Source organism: Polypterus senegalus, chromosome 10 (assembly GCF_016835505.1).
Source record: "Polypterus senegalus isolate Bchr_013 chromosome 10, ASM1683550v1, whole genome shotgun sequence".
NCBI lineage: Eukaryota > Metazoa > Chordata > Cladistia > Polypteriformes > Polypteridae > Polypterus > Polypterus senegalus.
This window is the reverse complement of record NC_053163.1, coordinates 55,283,303-55,298,266: the sequence shown is the minus strand read 5'-3', so window position 1 is coordinate 55,298,266 and position 14,964 is coordinate 55,283,303. Positions and strand designations below refer to the sequence as shown.

The 14,964-nt window shown below is 40.7% G+C and overlaps 1 protein-coding gene across 2 annotated transcripts in view; it reads right to left on the bottom strand.

Annotated features, from left to right (window-relative positions):
- Nucleotides 1–14,964, bottom strand: part of mid2 (midline 2) — an 846,826-nt gene that overhangs the window by 552,893 nt on the left and 278,969 nt on the right. For both annotated transcript variants that reach the window (XM_039765790.1, XM_039765792.1), the window contains exon 3: nt 2,454–2,510. The gene's annotated coding sequence lies outside the window, so the exon portion shown is untranslated. The remainder of the gene's footprint in view (nt 1–2,453; nt 2,511–14,964) is intronic.

Sequence of the window (14,964 nt, the reverse complement as noted above, 5' to 3'; positions counted from 1 at the left end):
CGCTCATTCGACACAAAGTCAAACCAAGGATTTGGATCAAGGATTTTCCAGAGAGACACAGTACCAAAGGAGTCCAGTCTTCATCTCAAGTCACTGGATAGCATCCATGTATCGCAACCATATAACAAGACAGGAAGCACTAGGACTCTAAAGACTTGGACCTTTGTCCTTTTGCATAGATATTCGGGAGCACCACACACCCCTTTCCAGTGACCTCATGACCCCCATGCTCTCCCAATCCATCTATTGACTTCATAGGGAGAGTCACCAGAGACATGAATGTCACTGCCAAGGTAAGTAAACCTCTCAACAAGGTCAACATTCTCTCTGCAAACAGAAAAACTGCTGATGCCTTTGCCCAAGAGGTCATTAAAGGCCTGGATGTTGGTTTTTATCCAGGACACTCGCAAGCCCAGACACTCAGACTCCTCACTCAGTCTCTCGAGAGCCCCGATCAGAGCCTCCATTGTCTCCGTGAAGAAGCTTTCTTCACCAACAGATGCCCCACAGCCGCTGGACCACACGACCTTGCCCAACACCCAGTCCATACAAGCATTGAACAGAGTAGGAGCAAGAACACACCCCTGACGTACCCCAGAATCAACTAGAAAAAACGCAGAGGTCCTGCCCTCACTCTGCACAGCACTCACAGTGCCTGTGTACAGACTGGCCATGTCATCCAGCAATTTCGAGGGGATCCCGTGAACCCTCAGGATGTCCCACAGGGCAGCGCGATCAACTGAGTCGAACGCTTTGTGAAAATGGACAAAGGCTGCAAAGAAACTCTGCTGATATTGGCGTTTGCGTTCCATGAGAACCCTCAGTGCCAGGATGCGGTCGATGGTAGACTTCTTAGGCGTAAAACCAGACTGTTCTGGTCACTGATAGGTGAGCAAGTGATCACGGATCCTATTGAGGACGACCCTAGCAAGGACCTTACCCGGCACCAAGATCACCCTTAACCTTTCCAGATAGGGACATCAAGTCCCATTTTCCAGTAAGTTGGGATGATCTCAGTCTCCCAAATGGAAGCAAAGTTTGCCAGGAGGACAGCCTTAAAACCTGCCTGGAGAAGTTCACCTCGGATACCACAGATCCCTACAGCCTTTCAACCCACCAAACTGGCTCACCACCTGTGCAGTCTCAGTGAGGTGAGCTGGAGGATCAGCTTTGAACAACTGCTCAAAGCAGCCAGCTCAGCAGGACGGAACTGCAGTGTTATCCGTAAGGACTGTTCCATTAGCTGCCCTGACTGCGACTCTCCGAGGAACAGATTCAGATGTGCGTAATGCTTCGATTCCTCTGTAAGGAGAGATGTGGATCACTAGACCACAGGTAGTGTGTCACTTGCTCACAGATTCCTCTAACAAATGCCTCTTTATCTGCCCTCAGAACCATCGCTGATGAAACACCTCCTTCTGGGAACACCGGTAACACCAACACAACTCTCAGCAACCTTCAGGGTCTTGCCATGGAAGGTCTCCCACATCACATTAGGATCGGCAGTCGTACCCAGATCTGAAAGTTCCTCGCACAAACTGTGTGCAAACTCATTAGAAACAGCCTGGTCTTGGAGTCTGGCCAATTCCAGGCTCATCTTCCTAGTAGGTGGTAACCTACTGGACCTAAGCTGGATCCTAAGAGTAGCAACAACATGTCTGTGGTCAGAATTCACAAACTGGGCACTTCTGTAGATCCTGCAGATTTGTAAGAGCCTCCAGCTTCTGCCCACGAGGATGTGATCGATCTCCTTCACCGCACCACCAGTATTGGAGTACCAAGTCCAACGATGCGGTTCAGGGCGCTGGAACCAAGATCCAGTGATTTGCAGCCCCTGACCTTTTGCAAAGTCAAGGAACATGGAACCACTTTCACCATGGTCACCAGACCCATGGGGACCGAGACAATCTTCATAGCCAGCCCTGTCAGTGCCAGTGGTTGCATTGAAATCACCCATGACCAGAGGAGTGTCACCTCGTGGGCACCCATCAACCACTGAGCGAAGCTGCAAAGAAAAAACAGAAAGAGAGAATTGTATTGTGGTGAGGAATGTGGTGAAAAAGAAACCTTTGTGTAGGTCTTGCATTACAAAGAAATTCTTATTTTAATCTGGGACGTGTGTCAGTGCAGTTGTGTCTGGCGTTTGGGGTACTGATATGCCACCTACAGGTCCCAATTCCCCTTAGGTTTTGCAGCTACTTTTCCTTCTCACGTGCACAACATCCTCTAAAAACAATTAATTACTTCATTACATAAAGCTCACATCAAAAAGAAGGTGTTCAGCTCAATGCCTTTACCACTTCTTCCTTCAAATAAGAATCATTAAGAGGGTAGAACTGCTCTAAAATACTTCTGGAAAGGATGCCATCACATGCTAGAACATTTTCTTTGGTTAACTTCACTGGATTATGACTCATGCCGCACACATTCAAAATATTAATGCCACTTCTTACCTGTCTATGATCCTTCACATCACAATCAGAGGTAGTAGAAGATCCAAAGAAGTTATACTGTTAAATGAAAGAGAGTCAACTATGTAAATGTTTAAGTGTTTTGAGAACTATACTTTACAGTAAGTCAACGTTTACATCTAAAGCTGTCTTTATCCATCATATTAATCTGTAAAAAGAATTTTCATGATGTAAAGCAGCAATATTCACTCCTCATTCATTCCAGGCTCATAGCATAATGAAGTGGGTGTACTAAAAACAAATGGCCACTGTGTGACTAAAATGGCATCAATTAGGATGTGGGTTCAAAGAAGCATAACAATGACTGGAAAACTCAAATAAATGATTGCTCTGTAAAAAGATTGGTGGTTGATCCTTCCAGTACCAAAAAGATGAAGGCAAAGGCAAAAAAATAAGAAAGCTAAGGTGTAAAAGCAAATGTGTTAAGTACAAGGTAAAGATAAACTATTTAAATCTGGAGTAAAACAAGAATATGAGCTAAACAGTATAAAGGATCTTACTTTAAAAGATGCAGTGACCAAGGATGTAAACATAGGGAAACCATGACACTGTTCCAAGTAATAAGCCTGCAAACAGATTTTGTGTTTTGTGCAATACAAATACAGTTTAATTACATCTCCTTTCAATATCATTTACTGTATATCAAGATAACAGGAATTTCCAGCTTTAATTATGCCTTTATAATTATGGAAATAACAGAAAGAAGTGCAAATGAAAAATATTAACTCTAACTCAGGAGAATTAATTATCATATGTAATTTTTTGTTTTCGTTAATCAAAACAGACTCATTTCTAATTTACTACCTACACACAAATAAAACAGCACTTAGTTTTGCCAAATTTCCTTTGAAAAGACCACATGTTAAAATAATGCACAATTCTACAAGGAAGAAACTGTGAAGAACATTGCCTCACAATTATGTACAACAAAGTAAAATGCATAGAAAAAATTCTAAATATAATTTTTATTAAAATTATAAATCCCATTCTATAATGTGGGCGGCACGGTGGCACAGTAGGTAGTGCTGCTGTCTCGCAGTTAGGAGACCTGGGATTGCTTCCCGGGTCTTCCCTGTGTGGAGTTTGCATGTTCTCCCCGTGTCTGCGTGGATTTCTTTCGGGTGCGATCCTAAATTGTCCCTAGTGTGTGCTTGGTGTGTGTGTGCCCTGCGGTGGGCTGGCATCCTGCCCGGGGTTTGTTTACTGCCTTGTGCCCTGTGTTGGCTGGGATTGGCTCCAGCAGACCCCCATGACCCTGTAGTTAGGATATAGCAGGTTGGATAATGGATGGATGGATGGATTCTATAATGTCAGATATTTTCCCCTTTGCCAGCCAACAGGAAGGCTACATAAAAAAATATTTTAAATCGTGTGACTGCTCAAAGTGATAAAACTGATACACACATACAAGTATCACATTTTAGTTGGTGGATATGTTGTAAGAAGTACTCAAGAATAGAATTGCTGTCAGCAAAATTGAATGCTGAGTTTGAGTTTATTTTCAACAGCTGATAGAATTTTATTCAGGCAGAACAGTGCTTTTAAAGTGATGAGTCAGTCAATCTACCAGACATTAACACATTTAGAAAGGTCACCAGCCAAGCTGAAATGCACGTGTGTGTGTGTACACAGTGACAGGGGCACCAGCCTCTGCCACAGTAAACTGAACAAAGAATGACAAAAAGCCATGAGATATTACATACATTGTTTTTTGAAGGTGAAATGATGAAAAAGAAGAACACAAAAGTGTCTACTGATAACCAAGTACACACAGAAAACGCTAATATCCTTGTACAGATTTTGTTTGCTGCATAGTAACAGGCATCAGCACCATGGTTTATCCTACCAGAGTGTCATCTGGCAGCCTCAGGTATTTCCTGCACCTTTCTGCCAGTTATTTATGAAAATAGGATGAGACATCCTTGACATCCTCCAGGTTCCCTGTCCTTCATAATATGCAGCAGGGTCCCACCTAGTAACCCTTAAGTAATACATAGCATTGTGTTTTATTACAAATTTGGCAGTTATCTCAGTACAGTTGGCAACAGAGGCACATTGCAGTGTTGCAACTGCTTTTATATTTTTATAAACATTGGATCAGAAATGGTACCCAGGGGGATTAAAAGTGTTGTAGGAAGTACTCAGACAATTCACTTAAGTAAAAATGCACTCTAGTAAAAGTTGAAATACCTCACTGACCTTTCTAAGGTAAGAAAGTATGGCACTATATACACCCTCACTCCATTGACTCAACCCTACAAAACCCTGAAAATCGACACATCCTTGAGCTGCTCCTGCTATTTTCACTTTGACATTTAAAACTTGCACTGCTGTGCCTTCACCTCAGAAGCTTGTCTGTTTACTCCTCTCTCAAACTTTCCTGTACATGTCTTTACTGTCAGTCTTCTCAGTTTGATTGTTTCACTGGTTGTGAGATGGAAGATGGTACACTTACATATTTTAGTGCCACTGAATTTAAAGCTCTCCATGATGCATTAACGGCATTGCTTTACATACTGCACTGATAAAAATGATACGATAAATAGTGGGTGTTTCATCACTCTATACAGAATTCACGCTAAGACAATTTTACCATCACAGATATGTCCACGACTTATACTTGAAGAAACGCTACACTAAACGAAAGAGCCCGATGGTATCGCACACGCGTTTTAGCATTCCTTCAGAGCTCTACTGAGTTGATTCGTTTGTGTTCACGGATTGATCTCTATGATTTACTGAAAAGAATCTTTCAAAAAGAACAAACCGTTCATATGTAAATCATATCACATTGCCATGAAGAAATTTATTAAAGTCGAAAGACAGGATATTTTCTGTAAAATGCAGTTGAGTAACAGTCAAACATAACCACAGCTAAATCTACTTAAGTAAAGTACATTTTTCATGTCTATGTACTAAGTACATGAGGATTAGGGGCAGTCTAGACAAAACGATCAGCAGCCAAATTCAAAAGAAATAGATAGGCCTAAAGTAGCATTAATCGTTGGCCAGAAACTCCTGCAGGGAAATTGGCAAAGAAATTAACTATCTATCTTTTCCTATAAAAATGTATTCCTAAATTGAAGAACATGCAAACAATAGCAAAGCATACATTTTGAAATAAGATGGCTGTCACAAACATGACCATGTCCCAGTGACATCACATGTGTAACTGCAATGAAGAAAAAAATAAACTTTACAATGAAACAGTGAAATGGACAGGCCAAGTCAAAGTAATGGTAAATAAGCAAACAAGAATTAAGCATCAGTGCCAAAAAAAAGTAACTAAACCCTAACGGAAAGTAAACTCTAACAAACTCTTTGATATGCTTGTGTTGATATCACACATAACAAAGTCAGGGTCACATTAACAAAAACAAGCATTCAAGACACAGAAACTGAAATGAAAAATAACCTCATCAAAATGGCATCTAAAAGGGCAAAGACAAAATGCTTTAAATGAACAAAAATTAAACTTGAGAAAGGTCAGAATCATTACAAGCAAGAAGGTCACATGCCCGTGACTCTAAATTAGTCCAGTATGAGGGAGCGAGTTTGTGTGCATGAGAGTGCCTCCTAACAGACTGTTGCCAGGAATGATAAGTCATGCTGTTTAACTTTTGATGTCAGTGTCATTCTTAACAAACCCTAACAGTTCTATTCCTGACCAAGACAACCCCAATTAGGAACTGTACAATGAGCTGACAAAGACCATCTTAAAACTCCCAGTCACTATGAGGCCAAAGCGACTGTCTAGGGACTAATTTGATTGAAAGATTGAAGAGGCACTGAGACAACATGTAGCTCAAGACATCATGTAAAAACAATAAAGTGCAAATGACCATAACTAAATAAATGAGGTAGTCACAACTTTTACAAAGAGAAAAGCCAAAAAGACAGCTGATCTATTTAAGCCAGAGTCCCCAGACGTATGTGTAATTTCCATTTGTATACCTGTATCTATGTATTTCATGTCATTTGTGATTACCATTTAATTTCTGTGTGTGTTAATCTTGTTCTTGAGGGTTTTTTGGGTGGTTCCCCAAGAGGCGGGGCCACCTGTCAATCTCTGTAGGGACTGCCCCCAACCTAGCTTATGGGTGTTGTAGTCCCTTGTGGTTCATTCAAATACATTCTGGCAAAAGGGTTTTTATGTCTACTGTGAGAATTATTATCTGTATGTTTTGTGGATTTACTGTTTTGTTTTTGTTTATTACTTTTTATCCCGTTTATTGAATTTAATTTTGATTATGTTGTTTGGGATTTGTTTGCTTAGGATAGCAATGTTGGCATATGTGTTGATCTCTTTGAGCAGTTTGTGAAATTTTCTTTTTGTTAAACAAGATTTCTTTTATTAAGATTCTTTTTTTGTGCTCCTTACAAACCAGAGTTTGACGGTTATCATCTTCTTTGTGGGCATTTTGATTATTTCTGGAAATGTAATATTTTTCAGCATTTTGAAGGCAAAGTGTCATTTGTCTGAGGGTAGGTGAAAGAGACCCTTGAGTAGTCACTTGGGCTGCTGGAAAGTGAGTTTTTGCTGGGCATAGTTGGTTGGACACTAGCCTGATTTCAGCCCTACTTTAGAGGCCTCAATCCGTGGCATTATTGTGTTCTAGGAATCACAACAGCAGCTTTTAAGTTTTGTGAGAGGTTGTCAAAGGAAGTGAGATGAACAGTAGAGGTAGATGGTGGAAGAACACCATTAATCAGACACTGTACTGTCTGTAAGGAAGTAAGGAGGGTACACAGCCAGAAAGACGCTGTGCACCTCATAGTATTATGGCTGTGTGCCCCACAAACTGGTTTACTCAGTGCCATTAGAGGTAATTATACAGTACAATGTGCACTAGAGGTTGGGAGAGCACCTACAAACCATTAGCTGGTAATTGAGGGGTTTTGTGTGGAACAATTTGGATTCTGTTGATGTTATGATTTAAGTTTGTTTCCGATGTTTTTCAGGTTTTCATTCATCTTGATGTTAAGAGTTTTAGGAGTTTTGACAATTAGTATTATCATTTGTAGGCATCAGTGTCACACATTTCCATGGACATTCTCTCATGATGCACTGGGACTGCATCTGTTATGATGTTATCATTGCACCAATATATAAATTCCCCCAAAACTGTCAGCCATCATTTTATTTGATATTTGTCACTTAAAGTTCTGCCTTTCTGACTGATGTTTGATTTACGATTTGGGTCCAACGTTCTCTCTTTTTGACTTTTGGTTTTTACTCTCACATTGTCTTGACTCTGTTCATTCTCCTGTGCCTCACTCCTCTTTTCTGGACTGATTGTCATTCTTGCAGTGAGAATAGTAGCCTATCTAGGAGATTAGGCAGGACTTGTACTAATCTTACGCTTAACCCTCAGTGCATGCTTCCAAACCCTCTCTCCTCTCTCTCTTTTTTAGTTGTTCATTAATTAGGAGGAAGTATAGAAAAAGTGACAACATTAACAGATCAAATTTGGGGAGCTTTTACCAGTTTCACTCAAAAAATGTGTTCATATTTAACCAGTAGGCATTGTAAGGGTTAATAGTATATAAACATGTGGCATTTCTGTATTTAATTTTAACTCTATGTACTGAAGATGATATTCCATACTGCTTTTGTAATATTCAGTCCGACAATTTTTTTATTTTTCCACTGTATTTAAATCTTAAATCTCTTTAAAACATCCATCCATACCATCCACTACCCAACCCGCTATATCCTAACTACAGGGTCATGGGGGTCTGCTGGAGCCAATCCCAGCCAACACAGGGTGCAAGGCAGGAAACAAACCCTGGGCAGGGCGCCAGCCCACTGGGTGCACACACACACCCACACACCAAGCACACACTACAGACAATTTAGAATCGCCAATGCACCGGGTCTCTGAACTGTGAGGCAGCAGCACTACCCATTGTGCCACCATGCCGCCCAATCTCTTTAAAACACAGAACTAAAAATGAATTAGGATGCTGATTAAATCAATGATTCTTGGCTTTATTATTTTGAAATTATCAGTAAAATACAAACATTAGAAGTTAGTAAACAACATGCAATAGCATATTGGAACTCTGTACAGAAAACAAATTAAAAATAAAACTTCCGTGAAAACGAATAAGGAAAAACAAATTTAACTTAATAGAAATACAAAGGAAATATGTGTATAATAAGGAAAAAAAGGTAGAAAAATGGCTTCGCTTGGAATTATGTTCTAAATCAGTAACAGTATTTTATAGTAAAATCTCTAATGTTAATAATAAAGAAAGCTTAGAGGTGCAAGTTGCTTTTAGTAAAATGTCTGACATCAGTGTAATTAAAGAAGTGCTTTTGTACAACGTTATATTTAAAATATAATTCCACCAGTGCAGCATGGCATACTGTACATCCCCAGCTGAGATTAAGGAGGAGGACTGGGCATAGAGCTAGTAAACACATCCCAAAAAATAATAAGAGAAAAACAAATTACAAATGGCAACATGTAGAAAGTCAATCAGGTAACTGGACAAATGGAGACCAAAGTCATAAGGTTGTATTCATCTTTATGGTAGACTTCCTGACACCTAAACCAAGGAACCTGGAGAGCTGCAAGAAGGACACCACAAGGGATAAAAAAAAATTGAAAGCTGTCAGAATCTTAATCAATAATATTTTAGAATAAGCATTTAATACTGGGTAGAAGGACTCCTTTCCCTCTTCACTACTTTTAAAGTTTTACTCTGACTGTTGGCCTTACTCTCTTTCTTATGGGTGAGGGTTAAATTGAATTTAGTTTTAAGTTTGATTTGATTGTTTGGAATGTTACATGCTTTTAATAACTTCAATAAAAGATTAAAAAAAAAAAAAACTCAGACCTACGAAACGTGATGTACAACTAGAGATAGAAAGAGCTAAAGACCTTGTAGATGGTTTGAAGTGCAGGACCTACATAATGAGGAATGCAGGAGAAAAACGATTCAGGAATAATTATTACATTCGTCTCCAAATGCCATATATTGAACACAGAGTATCTGAAGGAGGGCATAAATAGAAGGCAGACTAGTAAAGGTACAACTAACAGATTTGTCACTTCAGATTTAGTCTGCACTCAGGAGAGATTCGAAAACATGGCTTTACTTGCAGCCATTTTGTGGATTTTGCCACACAAAGTAAAACATAAGAAGTGGACAGGGCTGTTTTAATGCATGGGCATGCTGGGCAGTTGCCTGGGGGCTCCATGCTAATCTATGCATGTTGTATCTTGCTGAGTGGTTGTGTAGGTAGGAGTCCCAGTGCACTGTTTTGCCCAAAGGCCTATTAAACTATTAAGACGGCCCTGGAAGTGGATGAAGCTCAAGATCTTCTTTTGATGGTTACTGATAGAGTTACAGATTCATTTTTATAAGGCTTCTTTCCAAAATTTCACAACACAAATGTTAGCTGCCCAGTAACAAGAATGAATATCTTATACAATTGACCTTTTTAAATTATGAAGACTGTGTGTAATTTCCACTTGTATCCTTGTGTTTATTTCATGCATTATGCTGTCATTCTACTTTGCTTACTAAAGAAGGTGCTGTGTAATGGAGATTGCCAGAGCTTCCTGCTGTATACCAGCTCAAAAGTAAATGTCCATGACATCCATTTGTGAATTTAGGTATTCAGATTTATAGCATGTGCTCGTCCTAGCTTTTAGCTTATTGACTATTTGTTTCCCTTTGAGTTGTGACCTGACAGATCTAAAAGTCTAGAAACCTTTCCTAATCCCAACTCAAAAACAATCTCTATTATTTGCAGTAATATAATCTTCCCCTTGAGACAAAGTTTATACAAGTAGTACATGTGATATATGTGTCATGTCAACAAGCTTGTTTGCACATGCACTGTAACCGCAATCACAGCCACAAAACAATGGCTAACTATTCTGCTTCCAATGATGTCATTTGTACACAATGTCTGAGTGCAAAGCATAAAAGGACAAAAGAATCAATTCTAAAAATAGTAATATGTGGAAACAAAACCATAAAATGACTGAAAAACATAATCTGATTGTGCCTCTTTCTCGTCCAAATTATTTTGCCACGTGGTGCAACAGTAGTGAGTAAAACTTGCAGAAAGATAGTATTCACTTTAAGCTGAAGGGTTTGGTAGATGAAGAGTCTGTGGTCTTCTGGAACAGTTTGAAGTTTTTCAGTTTATTTACACAGTAAAACTGAATCTTTCAGCAGGAGTTCCCAAACCTTACTTCAGTTTTTAAAAATAAAGACTCATTTTTCCAAATTATAAAAACTATTTACCTATTTTCACACATGATGCCAATTAGTTGCACCATTTGAGCAAATCATTATATGCAAATCAACTTCCTGAAGTACGGGTTGCACCACGTGCTCATTCAGAAAGCAGTACCACTCACCGTAACCTCCATCCAATTACTGCACAATCCTCCCGCTGCAAACACTAATAAGAAAAACTGAACACACACCAATCACAACCAAAGGCTAAAGAAACTGAGATGCAGGTAGGTGCATTTGTGTATAGCAGCAGATCTGATAGGGAAGATCACAACACAGAGGAGGTGGAAAAGAAAGATGAAGGACAAGAAGAACAAAAACCTTTGTTACTAATAAAAATGTTTCCTATTGTAGTTGACCATGTTCAAGGGCATGGAATGACAATGAAAGAAGCTGGCCAAAGATTGGGAGGGTGTGGAGCTGAGTGAAACAAAATGACTATATTCTGTATCACATGCCCATGGGAGTAGAATTGTTAGTTTGTAAAATAGGTGACTTTAATCCAACACTAATACTACTGCGTCTACTGTACCAGAACCAAAGGACAACAACAAAATGGTAGCAGATCGTGGATGTTGAAAGAAGTGCACAAAACCAAACTGACCATGGATCTAGCCAACCGAGTCATTTGACTGACCAAAATCCAAACAATAATAATTTAAGATAAGCAGATCTTTCCTGGAATTAGCTAGTATCACAACCATGGATCACTTATAATGCAACACAATGCAAATTAAAGAAACAAGTCATGTTCCTTTTAGAAAGGAATTCCAAAAGAATCCAAGATCATGGTTTGCACTATGTATAAGGCAGTCCTGTATTTTATTTCAGTTTACTTTAGAAGTATATACTACATACTGAATGTCACTGCAACAGGTTATGTGTGTATAGTATGCCCATTATACACTAATACTGCATATGTAATCATATCTTTTGGGGTAGTTGTTAATGGAGCTTGAAGTTAGTCTGCATAAATTCATTTTTGTTGGCAATGTGGGATTTAACCACACCATTATGGAATTCCCTAGCCAGAATCAAGGGAATATCACTGTGTCTGTTGCTGTCTGAATCCATATAACACAGCCCACTTACTGGACTTCCTTAATCATCTCTGGGATAATGGTTTTCCTACATGAGCACCAGGGCTGCAAGAGTATTCACAATAAATTTCCACATGGGTCAATGTCAGTTTCCACTGTGTTACTGTGGTGTGTAATTAATCTCTTTGATAATCCTTGATTCACCAATCTGTTCCTTTTATACTGTTTCCCATAGAGGAGAGTTTTCTCAGCATGGTAGTGGGAGGTCTATGACAGAAATCTATATGAGCGAAAAAAATCTAAAGAATGTAATGTGGATGCCGTTTTGTACACTCAGCATTTTTTATAGTACTGTGAACAGTTGGGAAAACAAATCTAAATTAGATTGACTTTTACTGTATCTGCACTGTTGCCTATATAGGACAGACTGGCATTATCCATTTTGCCAGGATGGAACCCAGATTCTGGCTTAGCGAACTGCTGCCAGACATTCCTATTGTGGGTGAAAAATCTCTGCCTGAATGGACCTCCCTTTGGAATGAAGCATGTGCAGCCTTATCTCAGAATATGATCGATACCAGACCATGAAACAGCCAGGGACATCTGCCTGTAAGGTGCAAAATGTACTCAAGTTCTGAATTGTAAATCCGGGATGAGTAAAATTGTTGGACAGAACTTTGAACCAGTGGTCAACAAAGAGGATGGGCTTAAGGGCACCCAAGAAGTTAATGACGAGACCTCTATTCCTCCCTATAAAAACTCTTAGAAACACCCTAACTAACTGCTCTTGCCTTGGCACACAATGCCTTAACCTGGCCACAGTCTGGCTGCCCATAGCCAGAACCCACAGCTGACAGAGTATAGCCAAAACAGAGGCAACCATTGTGGACTGGAAAGGTGGAATACTTTTCTATGTTAGAGTTTGGATGATGTTACCATTAGTCCAACTTGCTCAGGGACAGCAAAGACCAGAGCAAGGGAGAGAGAGAGAGAGAGAGAGACTGTATGTAAACCACGCCTTTGCCTTGTTAATAATGGTCACTGACTGATAACCAGTTGTCTGGTAGGCAAAACTTTGCTAGCATCCGAGGATACACTGTGCAAAACCCTTGAAGATAAACTGCACAAGGTACGACCAAAGGTGAAGAAGGAGACCTCTTGAAAGAAAGAAAATAAAGCACGCTGAAAAATCACTCCACGTTTCTGAAAAAAGTAAAACAACAAAGGAAACAAATATCGCTCACCTCAAACCATAAGCATACTTTGATTCTGAGAACTACAGTATCTATATATATAATTCACTAAGGCAAGACACCCATGGAAAGGCAAGACAACCATGAAAAGCACGCCGGAAGGGGCGTGGATTCACTAAGCCGCCAACAAGTGAGACACCTATGGCGCATGCAGGAAGGAGCCACGCCCACCAAATCCAAGACCATTGGATACGACGACAACTCGCAGGGCCACGCCCACCAACTCGGACACGACGACACAGAAAAAATGGCGTCATTTATATTCATCTGTCGTAGAGGCCACATGCAGTGCAGGTCAGGTTAAAGTCATGTACATGTCATGCACCTCAGGGCTACGTTGACTGTTCATAGAGGCATGTTTCTCACAGAGGTGAATCGCCATATGCAGCATGTGAAACGGTTTGTGAGGGGTATCCCATGGGATCCTTAAAACAATCCTTTACAACTGAGGTTAAAGCACAATGAAGTAAGCAGTCTTTAAAAACCGACTTTCCGGTTACGACGCACGACCGCGTGCACCATAGCAAACTGTTTTACATGCTACATACAGCTATTTGCATCCGCGACAAACATGTGTCTTATTAGATGCTCCTGCAGGAACGGATGACGTTTTCCTGCCCACCAACACTCCTTTTTCACCGGCTGGCGTCTACCCTCGCTCTCTAGGCATTCACACTACCTGCCCATTTGCCCGGACGCAAAAACTCACCGACCACCCAGTTAGTCCCTTTTGTCTGTGGTAAGAGTCCACATGCACGTCTGAGACAAGGTTTCACTATTGTGTTGTATTTTGCTCTCTCCAGAGTTCCATCTTTTCATTCACTTACTGTTGTATTCTCACACCAACCCGTTTTAGACATCCGTGTCTTTCCAGAAGTGTTTAGCGTTCAATAAATAATTACGCATGAGATTGACCGTGTGTCTACCCAGCGCAGAGAGGCGTGGGTAAGCCGTTGAACCCCATTCGAGCTGCGACTCATACGCTCCCACTGATTACGTCCCCACGCTTTGTGCACACTCCCCTCCTACCGTGGTCAGGTATCTTGGTGGATTATATATAGAAACGCAACCAAATCAAACCAAAACCGAGGGGTATCCCATGGGGTCCTTAAAATATTCCTTTACAACTGAGGTTAAAACACAATGGAGTCTTTAAAAACCGAGTTTTCGGTTACGACGCACGACCGCGTGCACCATAGCAAACTGTTTTACACGTTACATACAGCAATTCGCATCAGCAACAAACATGCGTCTTCTTAGATGCTCCTGCACTTTGTTCACACCCCCCTCCCACCTCGCTACTACCGTGGTCGGGTGTCTTGGTGGATTATATATATAAAGGCAGCCAAAACCGCACAGAGCAATGAAAAGTCTAGAGTTCCATCTTTTCATTCACTTTCTGTTGTATCCTCAAACCCTCCCTTTTTAGACAACTGTGTCTTTCCAGAAGTGTTCAACCATCAATAAATAATTATGCAGCATTTGTTATGCTGCGGGTTGACTATTGTGTTGTATTTTGCTCTCTCCAGAGTGCGACTCATACGCTGCCACTGGTTGCGTTCCAACCCTTTGTACACACCCCCACCCCCACCTCGCTACTACTGTGGTCGGGTGTCTTGGTGGATTATATATATATAAAAGCAGCCAAAACCGAACAGAGCAATGAAAAGTCTACGTCAGTCACAGGTACATCTGGACTGTGTAAAGACGACGACTCAAGTGACGAGTTGGAGGTGGGCACATGAGCGGGCAGTGCATACTGAATGAGAAATCAGCAGACTAGCATGATGGACGGAGCTGAATGAACGTCCTTCTCCTCTCCTCCCGTTCCACACTCCACGCCATGCACCCCAATCCCTCCGTCTGGCAGGAGAAGGCGTGAGGACAGTCCACCAGTTTTCAGTCAAGGACGATTGTGTGTTGGTTCGTTCTGTGCAT